Here is a 21,294-nt window from a genome sequence, read left to right as displayed (position 1 = left end):
ATTCTCAGTGGTTTAGCGGTTATGATGTAGTTTGTCATTTTTGCAACGGTGTAATTTGGCAGTGATGCAATGATCTAATCAACTCCAAAATGAGATCTGCTATGAGCAGCCAATTAGTTCAAAGGGAGTTTCCTTGGGAGTGTGACCTGCATCCAATATATAAATGGATGTTCCAATAAGGCTTTCATTCTAGATCCTGCATCTGGCTCATCATCATCTGACCTCTGGGTCTTGGGACTTGAGCTAGCAGCTTACCTGCTGATATTTGGATCCATCAGCGTCTGTAGCCTGTAAGCCAGCAGCCTGCCATCTTACCTGCTGATCTTCGGTTCGTCAGCCCCTGCAGCTACATGAGTCAGAGGAAGCCTTCAGCCTGATGCCTGACCCATGGACTTGGGACTTGCTAGCCTCTACAACTGCGTGGGACATTTCTTTAAGATAAACCTCTCTCTCTCTTTCTATATATCTATATCTATATATATCTCTATCTCTGTCTATCTATATTTACACTTCACTGTTTTTGCTTCTCTAGAGAACCCAGTCTAAGACGTTGTCAATCTATAAGTGGATAGGTATTTGCTTCTGGGCATCTTTTCAATTGATAAAAAGAGTAAATAAGAAAAATACAGTATATGGCTGAATTTAAAACCATCGACTTACAAAGTACATGGATTAATATAGGCTTAATTTTCTCAGGATATCCTTGGCATGGTTTAAAAACACCAGAAGGATTAACTATATGGAATAAGCAAACCAATAATAACAATAATGATTATAATTTACTGAGCTCCTACTCTGCATCAGACGTGGTGCTGAGTATTTTACATATGTTTCTCTTATCCTCACAACCACCCTGTAAGATGGGCATAATGATTCCTATTTTATAGATCTGAAAGGTGCAGTAATGAGAGTTTAAAGCATGTCATCCAGTGGTGGTGCTAGTTAAGGGGACTCTAGGCTAGTTTCACTGTTCAGAAATACTTCTTCCCCTCCCTTCCAGTTCTCTGACCTACACCACCCCTTTTCTTTATGCATTCAACAAATGCACCTTTATTGTTTTTTGCTGATCATGGAGGGTTTCCACATTATGTCAGTTCGGGAGCTTAAGGATGGTGCTATATTCAGGGGACTCCAGAGAGAAGATACATTTTGTATTTTATAGTAAAGGCCATTTAACAAAGAAACCCAATACCAATTTCATAAATTAAATTCCTGACACCAACTGAGATATCACAGGTACATGCAAGGAATATGTGTACAGAGTGCTATTTCAAGTGTGGGCTCTTAACAGACCCTTATTCTCTATTTTTTAAAAAAACCAAACCCATTGCCATCTAGTCGATTCCAACTTGTAGTGACCCCATAGGACAGGGTAGAAATGCCTCATAGAGTTTCCAAGGAGTGCCTGGTGAATTTGAGCTGCTGACCTTCTGGTTAGCAGCCGTAGCACTTAACTACTACGCCACCAAGGTTTCCATTCTCTGTATTTAGCAGAGCTAAGCCAGATAGTTTGGGCATCCTGGGGTAACCCTGGCTGATTATAACGTCAGCACATATTATTATTCCAGGCCTAGTAACAGAGATGCAGCTCTGACACCCTGCCACTGTGGTCCAACCTCTAGACAGCTCCTGTACACCATCCATTAAAAGGTCTGGTTGCCTTTTCTTTCCCTATCCCAGTGTTCCAGCTTGTTTTCAGTGCGAAGGAGTGATTTGGTTGGGTGCCATTCACTTTCTTAAGTATGTTCTCTTCAGATTGGTATCAAAGATGGCATGTCCCAACCAAAGTGAACCATCAGCTTCCTAAGATCTCTTATTGGTGAGATTTGCAGATACTCCATCCACACTGCCGTGAGCTGGGCGTCCACGCTTAAATTCATTTTTGCTGGAACCACCACAACCCTACTTTATTTCTCTCTTGGAGACATTTTTGTTCTGTATTCAATCCACATTTCACACTCCTCCTCAGCATATACCCCACCTCCTGTCTCATGCTACCTGCAAATAACATTAGCTTTAGGTAGCTGGCAACATCCAGAGTGGTCCACATCCCTCTCTATCTCTGTCTCTACCAAGGCCATCCCTCCGGGGTCCTCAAATGGTCACCACACAAACTGGCTTCTATTTGGGTCTCCCTTGAGACCTCTGAAATACCGCCCAATGGATCTTCCTTCGCTCTTCACAAGTAATTCACTTTTGAAAAATCATTATGAGTGGGAGTTTGTAGATTTACATGACCCCTCTACGAGCATAGTGGCCTGGCCTCCGCATCTCCTTTAGGACGCCTCAGGGAACCATCAGGAAGTTCACGCTACACCTTGTGTGAGTTTTACAAGAGCAAGCATGGCCACGTGGAATAGACTCTACTCAGCAGAAAAAAAGATTGACTCACCTTGATTTCTTAATTAATTCTGGCACCAATTCCTAACGCTCTCCAGGGGAAAAATTTCCTCAGCAGCCAGAGCCTTTTAGAATGCTAGCAGGAAATGTACTATGACTCCATCTGCACTTAACACCATTTTATATCTAAAGCTTGCATAAACTTTCAGTGGAAGCTTCTTTTTCTTGGAAAAGAAAACTGCCTTTGTTCTCCAGGGTATATTGTTTCTATTGTATGTGTATTTGGGCCTAGGGATTATAATTAAGATTCTGGTTTAGACAAGAGGGAGAGGAAGTAAAATAATCTGTGTTAGGGATGTCTCATGATGCCAGGAGCAGAATTGTTGTAGTGATAAGTAAATTGAGCAGTAATTAATCTATAAAATGATTATGTTCCCAAGAAGAAGGATAGAGGGCATTTTGAAGAGTAGGAGAGCAGAGAAGAACTTGTTTGCAGAAAAAAAAGGAAGAAAAAAAAGCAAAGCCGTATTTCTGCTAGTTTATTAGTTGATGTTGAATTGATTCTTACTTCTGGCGACCCAAGTGGTCAGAGTAGAACTGTGCTCCATAGGATTTTAAATGGTTGAGTTTTTGAAAGTAAATCACTGAGCCTTTCTTCTGTGGTGACTCTGGGTGGACTTGAACCCCCAGCCTTTCTGTTAGTAGCTGAGTATGTTAACCTTTGCGCTACCCAGGGACTTCTCTGTGGGTTTAGTGGTTCTCAAAGTGTGGGCCATGGATCAACATCACCTGGGATCTTGCTGGAAATGCAGATTTTGGGGCTCTACCTTGGACCCTCTGAATCAGAAACTGGGAGTGGGGTCCAGCAATCTGTGCTTTAGCAAACCCTATAGGTGATTTCGGATGCATGCTCATGTTTGAGAACCACTGAGTTAAAACCTCTTTTTCTGTAAGAAGAATATTTGTATAGGAGAAAGCTGGGGCAAGGAAATTAAGGGTCATGTGTTGGCTCGTATAAACTTGTATTGCACACGGGGAAACTGATTCCACCCAGATCTCCTGGCCAAGGCTGGGGAGAATGTCCTAGAACAGAGACCCAGGTGCCCCTGCTGGCTCCTTTAGAATTCAAAAGAAGACTTCACAGCTGAGCTGCCAAAGACTGCAATCAGACTAATTAGTCTCTAGGAATTTCCCATAAAAACCTGAAGGGCTGAGTTGGAAACCAGTAAGCAATAGCCCTGGTGAAGTAGGAAAAAGAAAAAAGGACCAACAGTGCTGCTGAAGTACCACAAAAGCCCTTCCTCCCAAGAGGGAATGAAGGCAGTCTTGTTTCTGTGTATTAGGCTGTGAAAAGCCATTCCTTTACTTTGATGGGAACTGGGCTCAAGAGAGTTTCCCTTCCAGACAGGAGTTGAGGAAAAAACAAAACTGACTGCCAAATCTAAACTAAAGGCCAATCCATAGGCCAGTCAGCCTGCCTGCTTGCACTCCTATATCTATATATTCCTTCCTTCTTTTCTATGTTTCTTCCTTTCCCCAGGGTGGCCAGAAACCTTGGCTCTGATGAGTCATTCAGTACTGACCGTGGGGGATCACCACTGGGCCCAGAACCTGGAGTCATGTGTAAGCTTTAGCCCACCATTTTAACCTCTCATCGCTGAATTAGATGATCTCTAACGTCCCTTCCAGTTCAGATTTTTCTGTTGAAAATCATCTCATGGTCCAGAGCTTCATCCCAAAGAGAAATGCAATAGGACAGCTAAGATCCATCATCCCTCACCATTTATATTAGTTCAGCAACTGCCCTCTGTCAGGTGTTATTTTAGACAGATCAGCTTCTCAGGACTGCCTCAAACCGATGGCTCATGTTTCTCTTACTTCCCTGGACTCCCTCATTCATGCCTGGATTTATGCACTCAACAAGTGCTCACTGAGGTTCGACTTCATACTATGCTAGGCCTCGTGCTCCAGAAGTTTTAGGGGGGCCACCGCCTCACATATTCTCATTTCTCCGCTTTTACTTTTGCAGGACCTCTGCCCTCTGCCCAGAACTACCTTTTCTTGTCCAGCTGGTGACTACTTACTTAACCTTCATAGTTCATATCATAGTTAAAATGCCATCTCTGGTTTTCTCTGATCTCCTTTGATCCCAAGCATGTGAATTGCTTTCTTCTTTATGTAATGCTTTCTCAGTATATATGTTGTTGTTGCTAGTTGCCATTGAGTCGAGTCCTGGATCATGGAGACTCCACATACAATAGAGCGAAACGTTGCATGGTCCTGCACCATCTTCATGATCATTGGTATGTTTGGGTCCAATGTTTCGGCTAGTGTGTAGTGCCTTCCAACCTACGGGTCTCATCTTCTAGCACTATATCTGACAATATTCTATTTTGATCTATAAGGTTTTCATTGGCTAATTTCTTGAAGTAAATCATCAGGCCTTTCTTTCTAGTCTGTCTTAGTCTGGAAGCTCTGCTGAAACCTGTCTACCACTGGTGATGCTGCTGGTATTGAAATATCAGTGGCATAGCTTCCAGCATCTTAGTAACATGCAAACCACCGCAGTATGACAAACTAACAGATGGGTAGTAGATATATAATGTTGTTGTTAGCTGCTGTCATATTGGCCCCTGACACATGGTGACCCTATGCAAAATACTACAAAACGCTGCCCAGTCATGCACCATCCCTATGATTGGTTGTGGATTGGGCTGTTGTGATTCATAGGGTTTTCACTGGCTGACTTTTGGAAGTAGATCTCCAGGCCTTTCTTCCTAAGGATATATAATGTAAACCTCTATTATAAACACTATTTTATTTTATTCCATATGTACATTTTGTCTTACCCAGATAGGCTGTGAAATCCTTAAAGTTAGGAAGCACTGTTTACTTATTATGGTATCCTTATGCCTAGCACAAAATTTTTTATGTCGTACAGCTTCAGTACAGGCATACCTTGTTTTACTGCATTTTGCCTCATTGCACTTCACAATACTGAGTTTTTTTTTTTTTTACAAATTGAAGGTTGGTGGTAACCCTTTGTTAAGTCTATCAATATGTGCTCGCTTTGTATCTCTGTGTCGTATTTTGGTAATTTTCACATTTCAAACTTTTCCATCATTATTGTAACTGTTATGGTGATCTGTGATCAGTGATCTTTGATGTTATTATTGCAGTTGTTTTGGGGCATCACAAACCTCACCCTTATAAGACAGTGAACTTAATACATAAATGTTGTGTGTGTTCTTACTATTTTACTGGCTGATCATTGCCCTATCTCTCTCCCTCTCCTCAGGCTTCCCGTATTCCTTGAGACACAACAATACTGAAATTAGGCCAGTTAATAACCCCACAATGGCCTCTAAGTGTTCAAGTGAAAGGAAGAATCGCAAGTCTCTCACTTTAAGTAAAAAGCTAGAAATGATTAAGGTCAGAGAGGAAGGCATGTCAAAAGTCGAGATAGGCTAAAAGCTAGGCCTCTTACACTGAACAGCCAAGCTGTACTGCAAAGCAAGAGTTCTTGAAGAAAGTTAAAAGTGCTACTCTAGTGAACACATGAATGATAAGAGAGTGAAACAACAGCCTTATTGCTGATACGGAGAAAGTTTTAGTGGTTTGGTTAGAAGATCAAGCCAGCCACAACATTCCCTCAAACCAAAGCCTAATCCAGAGCAAAGCCCTAACTCTCTTCTATTCTATGAAGGCTGAGTGAGGTAAGGAAGCTGCAGAAGAAAAGTTTGAAGCCAGCAGAGGTTGGTTTATGAGGTTTGAGGAAAGAAGCCATCTCCATAACATAAAATTGCAAGGTGAAGCAGGAAGTGCTGATGTAGAAACTGCAGCAAGTTATCTGGAAGATCTAGCTGAGATAACTGATGAAAACGGCCACACTAAGCAACAGATTATCAATGTAGACAAAACAGCCTCATATTGGAAGAAGATGCCGTCTAGAAATTTCATAGCTAGAGAGAAGTCAATGCCTGACTTTGAAGCTTCAAAAAACAAGATGACTCTCTTGTTAGGGGCTAATGGAGCTGGTGCTTTGAGTTGAAGCCAATGCTCATTTACTCTTCTGAAAATTCTAGCGCCTTTAAGAATTATGCTAAGTCTACTCTGCCTGTGTTTTATAAATGGAACAACAAAGCCTGGATGACAGCACATCTGTTTACAACATGGTTTACTGAATATTTTAAGCCCACTTTTGAGGCCTTCTGCTCAGATAAAAAGATTCCTTCCAGAATATTACTGCTCATTGACAATGCATCTGGTCACCCAAGAGCTCTGATGGAGATGTACAAGGAGATTAGTGTTGTTTTCATGCCTGCTAACATCCATTCTGCAGCCCATGGATCAAGGAGTAAGTTTGACTTTCAAGTTTTATTATTTAAGAAATACATTTCTTAAAGCTATAGCTGCCATAGATAGTGATTTCTCTGATGGATCTGAGCAAAGTAAATTGAAAACGTTCTGGAAAGGATTCACCATTCTAGATGCCATTAAAAACATATGTGATTCATAGGAGGAGGTCAAAATATCAACATTAACAGGAGTTTGGAAGAAGTTGATTCCAATGCTCATGGATGACTTTGAGGGGTTCAAGACTTTAGTGGAGGAAACAACAGCAGATGTAGTGGAAATGTTACCAATCACCAATCTGACACAAAGGGTCCTTGTCTCTTCCCAAGTAAGAATACACACGAAAGAAAAACTTTACGTTCAGCAAGATTTATTTTGCTTGAGTTAAGCAAAAGGAGTCAGCGGGGATCTAAGCCTCTCCAAAAGACGGACTTGAAAAGGAAAGCAAGGCTAGGGCTTATATAGGTTCGGCAGAGACAATAGAGTAATGACTATTTAGTGGGCTTCTTTCAAGGGGTGAGTACTTCTCAGAATGGCGGTGCATGTTAATTAGGTTGCCTGCGCATCTGGAATCCAAGCTGGAACCCACTGATATTCAAGATGGAGTCCTCTTGGCAGCCCTTGGCATCACTTATTATGGGATATAGCGCAAGCGCACTGATCTTTAGCACTACATCACCATCTTTTGAGGGCTAAGGAAGATTAACCAGCGGTCACCCTTTGTTCTTCTGCGCATGTGGGAGCCTGTAAAGGGGGAAGGGACTAGAAAAGACACTAAGAAGAAGATAGTAATTCAGGAGTTGTTTCAGCCTTATCTCATGTTAACAAGGTGTGGTTCTTGTTTACCGAGCTTCTAGATGGTAATCTTTTAATAGCTGTTTGTTTCTGCCAGCACAGTTAACCCTGTCTTAGAAATAGCAAGAAAACTAGAATTAGAAGTGGAGCCTGAAGCTGTGACTGAATTGATGCAATCTCCTGATAAAACTTTAATGGATGAGGAGTTGCTTCTTTTGGATGAGCAAAGAAAGTGGTTTCTTGAGGTGGACTATACTCCTGGTGAAGATGTTGTGAACATTGTTGAAACGACAACAAAGTATTTAGAATATTACATAAACTTAGTTGATAAAGCAGTGGCAGGGTTTGAGAGGACTGACTCCAATTTTGAAAGAAGTTCTACTGTGGGTAAAATTCTATCAAATAGCATTGTGTGCTACAGAGAAATCTTTTGTGAAAGGAAGAGTCAATCAATGTGGGAAACTTCATTGTTGTATTCTTTTAAGAAAATGCCACAGCCACCCCAACCTTCCACAGCCATCACATTGAGTCATCAATCGTCAACATCAAGGCAAGACCTTCCGCCAGCAAAAAGATTAGGACTTGCTGAAGGCTCAGATGGTGACTAGCATTGTTTGTTGTTGTTGTTAGGTGCCATCGAGTCAGTTTCAACTCATAGCAACCCTGTATACCACAGAACAAAACACTGCCTGGTCCTGTGCCATTCTTACAATCATTGTTACTCTTGAGCCCATTGTTGCAGCCACTGTGTCAATCCATCTTGTTGAAGGTCTTCCTGTTTTCCGCTGACCCTATACTTTACCAGGTATGTAAGACGCAGTCTCGCCATCCTTGCTTCTAAGGAGCATTCTGGTTGTACTTCTTCCAAGGCAGATTTGTTTGTTCTTTCAGCAGGCCAAGGTATATTCAGTATTCTTCACCAACACCACAATTCGAAGGCATCAATTCTTCTTTGGTCTTTCTTATTCATTTTCCAGCTTTCACATGCATATGATGCGATTGAAAATGCCATGGCTTGGGTCAGGTGCAGCTTAGTCTTCAAGGTGACATCTTTGCTTTTCAACACTTTAAAGAGGTCCTTTGCAGCAGATTTGTCCAAGGCAATGTGTCTTTTGATTTCTTGAGTGCTGCTTCCATGGCTGTTGATTGGGGATCCAAGTGAAATGAAATCCTGGACAACTTCAATCTTTTCCCTGTTTATCATGATGTGGCTTATTGGTCCAGTTGTGAGGATTTTTGTTTTTTTTATCTTGAGGTGTAATCCATACTGAAAGCTGTGGTCTTTGATCTTCATCAGTAAGTGCTTCAAGCCCCTTAACTTTCAGCAAGCAAGGTTGTGTCATCTGCATCACACATGTTGTTAATGAGTCTTCCTCCAATCCTGATGTCCCGTTCTTTTTCATATAGTCCAGCTTCTCAGATTATTTGCTCAGCATACAGACTGAATAGGTATGGTGAAAGGATACAACCCTGACATACACCTTTCTTGACTTCATCCTCTCAGCATCCCCTTTTTCTGTCCAAAAAACTTCCTCTTGATCTATGTACAGGTTCCTCACAATTAAGTGCTCTGGAATTTCCATTCTTCACAATGTTATCCATAATCTGCTATGATCCACATAGTTGAATGCATTTGCATAGTCATTGTTTAGCATTATTTAGCAATAAAGTATTGACTAAGGTGTGTACTTTTTTTTTAGACATAATACTATTACACACTTAATAGACTACAGTGTAGTGTAAACATAACTTTTATATGCACTGAGAAACCAAAAACTTCATGTGACTCGCTTTATTGCGATATTCCCTTTATTGCAGTGGCCTGGAATTGTGCACACAACATCTCCAAGTATGCCTGTAATGCTGGATTGAAGCACAGTGATTTAAATATTTAGTTTCTTCATCTTTTCACATAAAGAAAAACTGAGAGTCTTTTTCTTCTAACCTACGAGTATTTATTTATTAATTTTTTTATTGTAAAAATATAGAAAACACAAACAACATTTGCCAATTCAATATTTTTCATGTGTACGATTCAATAAAACCAATTACATCAAACATTTTATGCAGTCATCACCAATTTCAGTTGCCAAAATTTCCCTCCTATGGATATTTATTTTTAATTAGAGCAAGTTTCCTAGAGGTAGACAATGAATATATGACCAAAGTTATCTAACCCAGGGAAAGAAGACTGAAATAAAATATAAAAAATAATCCAAGGATGATATGGAGTATCATTATTGAAAGAAATATATGCCCTGAGCCAATAAAAATGTACAGTGAGTCATTTGTGGGAAAGATTGCTTTCAAGTATTTAGTATGGATTGTAAATTCTATGGAGAAAGGCAGAATAGGCAAAAATATTTTTGGCTCATGAAGTTTTTGCTATTATCGACATAGTTGGTGCATATGCATTTATACAATCTGAAAACCAGGGATAGAAATTAGCATTATTTATTGTCTATAACTGGAGGTTACAGTTCCAAACTAAAGACTACTTATCTCTAGACTACTATTCCGTAATTCGATTCCTTACATGGTTACAGCAAATTTAAAAACTGTCAATTGAGGATATAAACTAAGTTAGCTACTATAAGGTATATGTGTGGAAAAGAGTTATTTACATGCTTATAAGGCCCTGTCAGGCCAGGGAAAGTACGTGAAAAGCCTCACAATGAATTGCTGCCTGTCAGAACCTTTGGAAATGTTAAGTACCATACAAGCGCACAGGAGGACTCCTGCTAACATTGTTTTACTGTCCTACCAAATAACTATGGCAATATCATGCCATTCCCCTCACCCAGTTTAACATATCATTTGCATTTACAGTGTAAAGTTGTTATTAAAGGCAGGATATTTTTGCAAGTGCAAATGTTGTGTCTTCTCTTTTCTCTCTCTTATAGTGGTACAGTATTTAAGAACCTGCTGCTCAGCCACCTGTTCATGTTCATTAATGGGAAAACTATGTTCCTGTCAGCAGATTTCTCTCCTCGGTTATAATGTTTGCAGAGGAATATTGCCCCCAACTCATCTCGGATGACTGGCTTCAGAAAGAGCACAGAGTTGGGCACCAAGATCCCAGGACATGTATGTAGCACAGGTTTGCCCGATCTAGAAAGGGTCAGCCCCCACAAGGCTGAGCACATTCTCCCTCTAGGTACGTAATAAGATCTCCAGGTGATGGCACCTTCTGGCTCTCATCTTTGAGGCATGAGATTTTCATCTTGCCCATTTTAACATGCATGTGGACAGCCCCTGGTGCTTTTCTTCTCTGGGCCATCACAAATATCCATTGTGTGGAACAAAACCGTTGGATTTGCAGGTTAGTTTGAGAGCATCCTGATGATGAAACAAGGACTAGTTGGTGCAGAGAACTCCTCATTCCAGCTGTAATCAATTCCAGTAGTGTTTTTTCTATGTGAATGACAGTAAAATAAATAATTAAATAAAATCATTCAGGTTTCACTACCAATATGATTAATTTAAGGGGCTCTAGTTTTTTTTTTAGGTGCTCCTTGGAAACTGTATGGGGCAGTTCTACTCTGTCCTGTAGGGTACCTATGAGTCGGAATTGACTCGACGGCAACAGGTTTGGTTTTTTGGTTTTTGAGTGACACAACGGTTAAGTACTTGGCTGCTAATCAAAAAAATCGGCAGTTTGAATCTGCCAGTGGCTACATGGGGAAAAAGACCAGGTGATCTGCTCTGGTAAAGATTTATAGCCCAGGAAACCCTATGGGGCAGTTCTATTTCATCCTGTAGGGTTGCTATGAGTCAGAATCAACAGCACACAAAAACAACAATATGATTCATTTGGTGTGGCTAGGGGACATGTGACATTTTATTTTACAATCAAAATTTGACAAAAAGCTAGAATCCAGGATATGAACTTAACAAAAATAAGCCAGAATGTCTCCTACTCTTGGAATCTAGTCTATGCACCCCTCTACCATTTTGTTTAGCAGGAGAAAAAGGTTAGAAAGAAGAAGATGCAGGAAGCAAAAAGGGATGAGGATAAAGACCGGACAAAGGAAAACAGGAAGAAGAGGTATCCCCAGGCTGGCATGGTAAAGTTGCACTTGATCCACAGGGCTCTGACACAAAAACAATAAGAGCCATGAGTCTGCTACTCTTTGTGAGCAGGAAGACTGATCTGGGTTAATGTATCTAATCTACATTTATGCCTCAGTCATTCTGAGCTGTCACAGGAGGGTTCTATTTCTTTTGAAGTCTCCTAGGCCACTTAGAGGGAGTCCTAATGGTGCAATGGTTAAGCAAGGGCTGCTAAAAGGTTGGCAATTTGAACTCACCCAGTGGCTCTATGGGAGAAAGACCTGGTGATCTGCTTCCATAAAGACTACAGCCAAGGAGACCCAATGGGGCACTTCTACTCTGTTGCATGGGGTCACTATGAGTCAAAATAGGATCAATGGCACCTAACAACAGCAATAAGACCATTTAGGGGAAAAGTTGAAGGGAACATATAGTTTTCTGCCACTGGGATTTAAAAAAAAAACAGTTGCCATGGAGTTGGTTTCGACATTTATCAGCCCTACAGGACAGAAGGAACTGCCTCATAGGATTTCCAAGGAGTGGCTGGTGGATTTGAACTGCCAACTCTTTGGTTAGCAACCACTGTGCCCAGGGCTCCACTGGAATTAAGAAACTGTTTAAAGAAGAAGAGAGAGAAAAAGCTGTTCTTGGGAAAGGAGGCAGAGAACATACTCTGGGGTGAAGGATGACTGAAGGATAAGGACCCTACTTCAGGAGAGAGAATTGGATCATTGGAGAAAGTGGGGCTGAAAGTGGTCAAGTTCTTAGATTTAGCATATATTCCTTTACCAAATAAGTTTTAGATCTGAAAGAGCAAGTGTTGAAAGTGCATTATTGGTGATAGGAAGATATAGATTGTACAGGAGAAAGGGAAACCATGAAGTTTAGTTAACAGAAATAAAACAAGTAGGAAGAAAATAAACGAAGTTAGTAAATTAGAACAAAAAGTAGACAGATCATCAAGACCTCATAGAAACATCTCCTGGGAAAGAAACTAGTTTCTCCCACTGACTTGGTTCATGTTGCTGTTGCTACTTGTCATTGAGTCAATTCCAACTCATGGTGACCTCATGTTCAAATTAGTAAAGAACAAATCGTAGAAGTACATTCCTTCTCTACTCACTGGCATTAGTGCCTGGAAGAAACCAAGGACCAGGAGATGGAAGAAACTCCTTCTCCAGCTGTCCTGTATTAGTAAACCTACAACTGGAGCAATCCAGACTGCCTGCTTGTTATTTTTAGCATCACCTAGAAGGCAGAGTCCACCTAAAAAGTGGAATGACAATAATACAGGGAATATAGAGGAAGGATGCTTTTTGTGGGCAAACAATGTGCAGTCCCAGAGCCCAGTCACTGGGACTCAGCCTTCCAGAGTAGAGGCCCAGGCCCTGCCCAACAGGGCTGTCATTAGGACAGAATCTGAAGAATGGGTTGAAATTCATAGGCCAGGGCGAAGAGATTTATTAAGGAGTTTAGCCCCGAACAGAACACTGTTATGGAGAAAGGACAGTCCAAAAACTGGAAAAAGAATTGGGAGTATGAAACTATGGGTAGATACTTCAAGCTGGAAGAAAGCAGCAGTGAGAGGTAAATGAGACCAAGTGAAGGTGTGTCTTAGTCATCTAGTGCTGCCATATCAGAAATACCACAAGTGCATGGCTTTAACAAAGAGAAGTTTATCTGCTCACAGTAAAGTACGCTAAAAGGTCCAAATTCAGGGCACCAGCTCCAGGGGAAGTCTTTCTCTCTCTGTTGGTTCTGGAGCAAGGTCCTTGTCCTCAATCTTCCCATGGTTGAGGAGCTTCTCAGGTGCAGGGACCCAGGGTCCAAAACACGCACTCTGCTCCTGGTGTTGCATTCTTGGTGGTAAAAGTTCCCCAACTCTGCTTGCTTCCCTTTCCTTTTATCTCTTGAGAGATAAAAGGTGGTGCAGGCCACACCCCAGGGAAACTCTCTTTACCTTGGATCAGAGAGGTGACCTGAGTAAGGGTGGTGTTACAGTCCCACCCTAATCGTCTCAACATGAAATTGCAGTCACAAAATAGAGAACAACCACACAATACTGGGAATCATGACCTAACCAAGTTGATACACACATTTTGGGGGGAACATAATTCAATCGATGACAAGGTGTAAGAGAGAATTAGGTGTAAGTCAAGGGTTGGTTTAGGAGGAAGAACCTCAGGGACACAGAGCTCTGGATGTAAAAGTTCTTTTATCTAGTAGATCATTAACTTTATGTTCAAAAGGCAAACATGTTATTGTAGTGAATGTCTGGTTTTTGTAATGCCCAGGAGCTATTTCCCATTCTTTTGTTTAAGTGCCTCTGTTTTCCCTGGGGGACTACCTGCTGGATGCAGTTCATTGGTCCCTCCAGATTCACCCGCCTCCGTTCTTCTCCAAGCCAAGGAGGCTGACTTGTATGGACTGAATCAATGAACACCTTGCCCTCTGGCTTCTAGTCAGATTTGACCAATGAAGTGTGCTGGCAGGACCCTAGAAGAAAAGTGAGCTCAGGAAATGTATTCCCCTGGTTTCTTTACTGCTGGGGCTTTGAGGTTGGTTATATTACGAGTCAGAATTGACTCGAAGACAATGGGCTATCCACCTACTTAAGGCTTCTGTCAGAAGTCCCACTCTCTACAGTTACCCTCTTGGAGTTCCTGTAACTTCTCCCTTCCCTTGCTGTTTTACCCCTAGGGATGGTAATAGATTCTGCACTATCGCTAACTCCAGGGTACTGTACTATCAGCAGTTGTTTCTTTAAGCCTGCTTACACCTTTTAAAATGGTCTATTAAACTCTCCTCAAATTACTCATTTTGAAACTGTAATCTATTTCCCACTGGAACCCCAACTGGTACCTTCATATAGTTCACATGGAGCTGACTCTACTCTCAGCTACAGGATTAGCCAAACGACTCAAGTTGGACAATCAGAGCGTTGTATCTTCTGCCACAATAACAGATCAAGTATGTGACCCAATTGGAGCCAATAAGTATAAATGTGGGAAACTTGTGGAAATTGTTAGGATGGTAGAATCTTTTTAACTTGGTTTGCTAAGAAAATAGAATTTAAGCCATCTTGGAATCACAAGGAGACAATATGCCTGAGAGTAAAGCCAACACAGAGGAAAGCAGAGCAGGAAAAGGGAAAGAGACTGAGTCCTAACGACTGTGTTTGAGCCCATGGATAAGCTGGATCTAAAGCCTGGACAATTGAATTATGAGAATTCTATCCATTTTCAGTTGGATTTTCTGTCCCTTGCATCTGAAAGTGTCCTGACATATATGTTTGGAGGAAAACCCCTATCCCTTGGTGTGGGAATATGATAAAGCTTGTTAATTGCATGATGATAAGAGTCTACAATTGCAACTGAGGACTCATCAGGAGGCAGAAAGACCAGGATAGCTGGGCTAAGGCTAGCACAGAGGGGCAGCTGCAGAAAGAGGCAGAGTGGGTAGCAGTTTAACCAGAAAGCGGAATAGTTCAGTGGCAGCAGTGGAAATAGAGCCTGCGTCAGCAATGAGGAGCCAGAATCTGCAGTGGTGGCATCAGGTAGTGCTTTTGGCTGCTCGTTAAACAGAAACCCAACTAAAAGTGGTTTAAACCGTAACCATAAAAAAATCAGTTGCTCAGATAAGAACAATGATGAATCTGTGAAATATCTCATAACATGGAGGAATCTGGAAGGAACTATGCTGAGTGAAATTAGTCAGTTGTGAAAGGACAAATATTATATGAGACCAGTATCATAAGAACTCAAAAAAAAGTTTAAACACAGAAGAAAATATTCTTTGATGATTACAAGGGTGGAAAGGGAAGGTTGGAGAGGGGTACTCACTAGATAGTAGACAAGAGCTATTTTAAGGGAAGGGAAAGACAACACAAAATACAGGAGAGGTCAGCACAACTGGACTAAACCAAAAGCAAAGAAGTTTTCTGAATACAACCGAACGCTTCAAAGACTAGGGTAGCAGGGGTGGGGGTTTGAGGGCCATGGTTTCAGGGGACATCTAGGTCAATTGTCATAAGAAAATGTATTAAGAAAACATTCTGCATCCCACTTTGGTGAGTGGCATCTGGGGTCTTAAACGCTAGCAAGTGGCCATCTAAGATGCATCAATTAGTCTTAACTCACCTGGGGCAAAGGAGAATGAAGAACGACAAAGACACAAGAAAAATATGAGCACAAGAGATGGGAAGGGCCACATAAACCAAAGGCTACATCAGCCTGAGACCAGAAGAACTAAATAGTGCCCAGCTATCACCGATGACTGCCCTGACGGGGAACACAACAGAGAATCCCTGATGGAGCAGGAGAACAGTGGGTTGCAGATCTCAAATTCTCGTTAAAAAAAAAAACTTAATGGTCTGACTGAGACTAGAGGGACCCTGGAGGTCATGGTCCCCAAACCCTTTGTTAGCCTGACTGGAACCATTCCTGAAGCCAACTCTTCAGACAGAGATTGGACTGGACTATAAGATAGAAAATGATACTGATAAGGACTGAGCTTCCTATCTCAAGCAGACACATGAGACTATGTGGGCAACTCCTGTCTGGAGGTGAGATGAGAAGGCAGAGGGGGACAGGAGCTGGTTGAATGGGCACGGGGAATACAGGATGGAGAGAAGGAGTATGCTGTCTCATTAGGGGGAGAGCAGCTTGGAGTACATAGCAAGGTGTATATAACTTTTTGTATGAGAAACTGGCTTGATTTGTACACTTTCACTTAAAGCACAATTAAAAAATAAAAAAATCAGTTCCTGTCAAGCTGATCCCAACTCATGTTGACCTCTTCTGTGTCAAAGTACAATTGGGTAGGGTTAAAGAAACAACCACTGATAGTATAGTGCCCTAGAGTTAGTAATAGTGGGAAATCTATTACCATCCATAATAGGTCATCAGGCTTTTCTTCCAAGACACCTTTGAGTGGACCGGAACCTTCAACCTTTCAGTTAGAAGCTGAGTGTATTAACCATTTGGCACAATACAGTTCTAGGTTAGTTAATTTACTGGTACAATAACATCATCAGAGACGTGTGTTTCTTTCATACTCCCACCCTGTCATCCCCAGAGTTGATTTTCATCCTCAGACTTGTCTCCCATGGCTACCAGATCTTCAACCCCTTTCAAGCAAGGAAGTATAGATTCTTCTTTTTATCAGGAAGAGAAGCCCTGAGCCAGCTTCCTCCTGTGTCTCATTGGCCAGGATTACATTACATGCCCATTGCTTAAAACAATCACCGGGAAGGGAAAAGACATTTCCATGATTGGCTTAGGCCAGAGGTAGGCAAACAATGGTCTCTGGGTCAAATCTGACCTGCCAACTCCTTTTGTAGATCAAGTTTTATGGGAATACAGTCACACCCATTATGTATTGTCTGTGGCTGCTTTCATGCTGCAACAATAGTTTTGACAGAGACCATATGCCCCAGAAAGCTGAAAATATTTACTGTCTGGCCCCTTACAGAAAAAGTTTGCCAACCCCTGGCCTAACCTAATTAACAGTCACCTCCGGGGCCACCTTCTCTGTGCACTTGTGAAGGTGAGCCCCATCTAACAAAACTGGGGCTCTGTCAACAAGGACAAAGTAGAGAGGAGATAGCTACCAACTAGGCAGTCACCTCAGTGGGATAGGCATTGGTGGGATGGGATCTTCTGAAAGCAGGGCTGGTGCTGCACTGAAGAAGCTCAAGTGGGTACTTGTTGGAGGAGGGTTAGCCATAGCCGCAAGGCAGTGGTCAGAGCTAATACCATGCTACCATGCTCTATCTGGAGCCCTGGTGGCATGGTGGTTAAGCACTTGGTTGCTCACCTAAAGGTTAGCTGTTTGAACCCACCAGCCACTCCTTGGAAACCCTATGGGGCAGTTCTATTCTGTCCTATAGGATTGCTATGAGTCAGAATCAACTCGATGGGCGTGGGTTTGTTTATTGATTTTTATACTCTGCCTCTTCAGAGGGCTGTGGAAAGGCAACAGCGGGAGGGGGACAGTGGGGAGAGAAGTAGAAGACTTAGTTGTGGCTCAGAAATGCCCCTGGGATGCTGCAGGAAAGAAGGAAACACTCTCACCAAGGCCAGGCCCATTCACCTCTGGTAACAATTCACCAGGAAGCTGATGCAGTACTGGGAAGAGCTGAACACAGAAGACCTTAAGGCAAATATTTCTTTGACTGTTATTCAAGTTCTTGGGTTCTTTTTTTCCACTGGCTGGTGAATTTATGTATAATTTTAATTAATTAATTATTTTGCTAATGTTCAAAAAAATTCTTAATACAGAAACTTTGCACATCATACAAGTGAAAAATATCTTATAAGAGGATAAATAAAGTTTACCTTACTTGGTATAAGTAGAAGAGGAGTTGATGTTTTTTAGACATATGAGAAACAAAAAGGAAATACCTGTCCCGAGCGACAGGATCACCGCATGGTGCACTAATTATTTCACTTATTCAAACAGTCATTCAGCGTTCCCTCAGCGAGTACTATGCATTAAACACTATGATGGTTGCTGGGAATCAAAGAAGGATACAATTTCTACCTTCAGGGTGTTCACAGGTCTGGTTTGGGAAACAGGAACATCAACTCAGACCATTCTAACTCCCCTAAGTCCTCTTCGGGAGAGGCCTGCCTTTAGCCAGAGGATTCTGCCTTCCTCACCTGTCCCACGGTGTTCAGCTGATTGCAGCGGCAGACCAATAATGGCACAGGCCAGGAGCAATTCTGAGTACCCTGGGAAGAAATCTTAACGATGAGTCTTAGGGACCCAACTTATGTCCAGCCTAGGTCCGCCTGCTTCAGCTAAGTGAGGATTGTTATTCATAGAGCAGAAAAGCCACTCAGGAAAGAGGCAGACAACAAAAAACTGCCATAACATCCTTTTTGCCTGCTTATTTCACAGGAAAAGGGAAGAAGAAAAGGGAGGTGGTTAAAAACAATTCCAAAGAACAAAAGAAACCAAGGACTGAGCATTCACAGTGAATTTTAACGTCTGATGGTTCTCACGGAGTTTCACATTTTGGGAAGATTTCTCTTTCTCTCGATACTTTGTGAAGAAGCTCTTATTACAAAACAGTGAAGCAACCTTTGTTCCACATTTTTCAAGTACCATAAAGGAATGAAAAAAAAAATCTCATTAAGCAGATTTTTCTGGTTAATAAAGTATATTTATTTGAGCACTATTTTATGTTTATGCAAGTGGCTCCAATGCTTATTTCATGTTAAAGGGTGAATCTACTCAGTCTGGAGATACAGGAGAGAAATAGACTCAATGGCCATTGTAAAATGATTATTTCTGTGTTTCATACCATGCAAATTACCAATAGAAATCGTAAGATATGTGTGCAGATAAAGATTTCTATGTTTTTGATATTAATCTGTTAATTAGCAGCAATACTCATTGTGACTTCACAGTGAGCCGAGCCCTGGATTGGATGCTAAGGGTGATGACCAGGTCTAGTTCACGGTTTGTCCCCTCTGTCCATGTTCTGCCTATAAAACCAGTTGTCATCGAGTCAATTCCGACTCATGGTGACACCATGTGTGTCAGGGTGGAACTGTGCTCCATAAGGCTTTCAGTGACTGATTTTTTAGATATCCCCAGGCCTTTCTTCTGAGGCAAATCTGGGTGGACTCAAATCTCTAACCTTTCTGTTAGCCTTCAAGTACTTTAACCATTTGCACCACTCAAGGACTCCATGCTTTGCCTGTATAGGTGTTAAATAAACATCTGTCGTTAAGTAAAATTGGAGCCAGCCTCTGCACACTGCCCCTGGCTGACAGAGAAACCACGAGAGAAAAACCAAGGATGTTTATCTGCAAGCCCAGGCTGCAGAGTCCATATATCGGGGATGTGTAATAACTGCCTAGAATCGGAGGGCTCATTCCTGAGACACCTGTGTGTGAGTGAGCCTTGAACAGAGCAGGATGAACTTCACAAGGCAAGTGTCTGAAGGCAAAATATGCCCTAGGTAGGTCCCTGTTTTATATTCTGTTTCCCCTCATCCACCTTCGTGGTATTGTTTTAGCTCTAAAACATGCTCCTAAATGAAGCTTCCCTCTTGTGCCCTTTATACTGGCAAATGGTGATATCAACTTTAAGAGCATAAACAAGAAAAAATCTTAGACAAAATAAGTGCAACTTTAACAGGTGGAGTTTTCAGATGAGATCGCCATCATCCTTCCCTAGAGGAGAGTTTGTGACTTCATGGGAGCATCCGGAGGACATTTCTCCTCCTGGGGAACAGCATGTCTGAGGCATGGAAACAAGAACAAGCAAAGTGTAACGTTTTTTGTATCCTGGGATGGAGACTACATCTTGGAGGAAACAAAAAACCAGGATGAGACTTCAAGACGCTGGGAGAAGACATTGAAGGCTCCGCCAGAAGCTTTGAAATGAGAGCGGAGAGGAGCAGCTACAGGCTGCTAGGGGTTAGAGTCTCTTCTCTTTAGTGTGTTGTAGAAGTGACTCAGCTCCCTAAAAGACCATTCAAGAGTTCTTTCACCCCTTTTGTTTTGAGAGGAAAGAGCCTGTGATAGAAGGTAGGTAGTGTGGAATCTGGATCATATTCCACTATATTTGAGCAAGTCTTTTAGATTTGCTGGACTGACAATAATAGTCTACCTGACTAAAGGCAGGAGATTGGATGTGCCATCCCCTGAGGCCCCTTCTAACTCTAAGACAAATTGTTTCACGAAGAAAATGGTGTGAGAGACAATGCTCTCTAAAGGTTGTTCATAAGGCAGGTGGGGAAATGAAGGAATGGAATTGATGTATTTGTTGAGTATCAACTGTGTGACAGCCATTGTGCTAGGTGAACATACACCCATGAAAATGTACAAATGAACTTATGTGATCCAATTGACAATAGAAACTTGAAAGGATAGATGAGAAACTTAGAGGGGAGTGAGTTTGTGTTAACGACGGTGAAATAATTTGGGAAAAGCTGTGGAGAAATGTAGCCAGTGTCACTGAATTGTACGTAGAAAAATTGTTGAAGTGTGCATGTTTTGTTGTACTTTCACTAAAATAAATAAATAACACTATTAAAAAATTTTTTTTTTTTTTTTTTTTACCAATGAATAAAAAGACATAAGTCCTTCCCTCAAGGGTTTCTGGAAGGATAGAGCAATTCTTAAGAAAGTGGCCTTTGTCTACTTTCAGCTCCCTGCTTTGTTGCTTATCAGCTGTATGACTTTAAGCAAGTTACTTACAGGGCTCCTAACCAGTTTGTTCCAGTATGAATTCCTGCTGAGAATTTGCATTACTAACAAGTTCCCAGGTGATGCTACTGCTGCTGGTTAGAGACCAATTCTGAGAGCCACTAGTAGAACAATGGTTCTCAAAATTTATTGTACATAAGGATCACCTGGGGATCTTGTTAAACTGTAGATCCTGCATATCCAGGATGGAAATGCAAATTATCAGGAGGATTATTGAACCAGAACAAACTGGTTCAAAATCCTGGTTACTTAGTCTCTCTGAGCCTCAATATCCAAATCTGTATAATGGGAAAAATCATAGTCACTATGATGGTGTGAGGATTGGATAAGATAATGCAAGCTCGCTGAGTACCTGGCACATAGCAAGTCCTCTGTAACTGTGGACTGTTGTTCTTCCTATGAGTCAAATGCCACAGACTTCAGTGAGGAAGTAACCAGGAATGTCAACAAAGAGGGAGAACGTAGCCTAAAAGGCAGATGGTCTTGAGCAGTGTTTTTCAAACTGTGGGTTACAACTGATTAGTGG

At 41.6% G+C, this 21,294-nt stretch overlaps 1 long non-coding RNA gene across 1 annotated transcript in view; it reads left to right on the top strand.

The window, feature by feature from the left end:
• Positions 1–20,762, top strand: part of LOC135228496 (uncharacterized) — a 145,218-nt gene extending 124,456 nt beyond the window's left edge. The window contains exons 5-6 of the long non-coding RNA XR_010319060.1: positions 194–10,591; positions 18,448–20,762. This is a non-coding gene — a long non-coding RNA (uncharacterized LOC135228496). The remainder of the gene's footprint in view (positions 1–193; positions 10,592–18,447) is intronic.
• The last annotated feature ends 532 nt before the right edge of the window (positions 20,763–21,294 follow it).

This window comes from Loxodonta africana, chromosome 2, assembly GCF_030014295.1.
Source record: "Loxodonta africana isolate mLoxAfr1 chromosome 2, mLoxAfr1.hap2, whole genome shotgun sequence".
NCBI classification, from domain to species: Eukaryota; Metazoa; Chordata; class Mammalia; order Proboscidea; family Elephantidae; genus Loxodonta; species Loxodonta africana.
This window is presented reverse-complemented; position numbering and strand designations above follow the sequence as displayed.